The sequence below is a fragment of the Suncus etruscus genome, chromosome 18, assembly GCF_024139225.1.
Source record: "Suncus etruscus isolate mSunEtr1 chromosome 18, mSunEtr1.pri.cur, whole genome shotgun sequence".
Lineage (NCBI taxonomy): Eukaryota > Metazoa > Chordata > Mammalia > Eulipotyphla > Soricidae > Suncus > Suncus etruscus.
In genome coordinates, this window is record NC_064865.1 from 42905162 (window position 1) to 42906336 (window position 1175).

Consider the following 1175-nt stretch of genomic DNA (forward strand, 5'->3'; position numbering starts at 1 on the left):
TAACATGATGGCTATCCGAGGAACACGATGTACATAGACCACAAATCAATCTGGATCTCTATGGCCTAGGTTTTTGTACATACGGAAACTGCATGGTATTTAAATTATTGTTTGTCTTTGATGATGTATGCAGTTTCTTTAAAAACAAACCAAAAAAAAAAAAGTCCAAAAAAAAAAAAAAAAACACAACCACTTCCTCGACTCCTGTGTGTTTTTTTTCAATCACCAACAGGAACCGCTGAAAATAGTTTAGCTGGGGATAGAGATTTGGGAGGAAAGAAAACTTATCAGCAAAAAAGCAAAACAGTGGATACGGGACAAGTTGTGTAATTGTGGTATTAAAGGAAAGTATGTTGTTCCTGGGGCCAGAATAGCACAGCAGGTAGGATGTTTGCCTTGTATGTGGTCCACCCATGTTTGATCCCTGGTATCCCATATGGTCCCATGAGCCCACTTAGAGTGATCCCTGAACACAGGTCCAGAAATAGTAAGCCTTGAGCCAGCTGGGTGGGCCCCCCAAAAAATATTTTAAAAAAAAATGAATGTGTGTAATTCATCTTCTAAGAGACTCATTATTGGTCCTATCATTTTAAAAAAATATTGACCAAAGGGGCCAGAGCAATAGCACAGCAGTAGGGTGTTTGCCTTGCATGAAACTGACCTAGGAGGGACCTGGGTTCATTCCCAGGAGTCCATATAGTCTCCTGAGTCAGGAGTGTGTAGCCAGAGGTAACCCCTGAGTGTCACCAGATGTGGCTCTCCCACCCCCAAAAAATATTGACAATATTACCCAACTCTTCTTTATCCTGGGAAGACTGGAGCTAAAGATCTTGTTTAATGAGTCAGCTCAGTAGCTTTCTGGTCCTGATTTGTCAGGGAGAGCAGGAATGGGTGCTAGAGGAGTCAGACAAGCTGTACTGATTGAAGACAACCTGGTCCTTAGCCCCTCATTTACCTTTCCCAGGAGTCTCCACATGAAGGTGCCACACAGTGAATGAGGGTGCCCTGAGAGTGGTTCTGGCTCACACAGAGGAGACAAGGACCTGACAAACCACCCAGAGGGCACCATATTTCCTGCACCTAGGAATCTCCAGCCTCAGTAGATCCAGTACAACCCTCCAGGTATGGGAGAAGCAGTGCATGTCTGAACTCAAGACCCAAATGCTGGGCGGGAG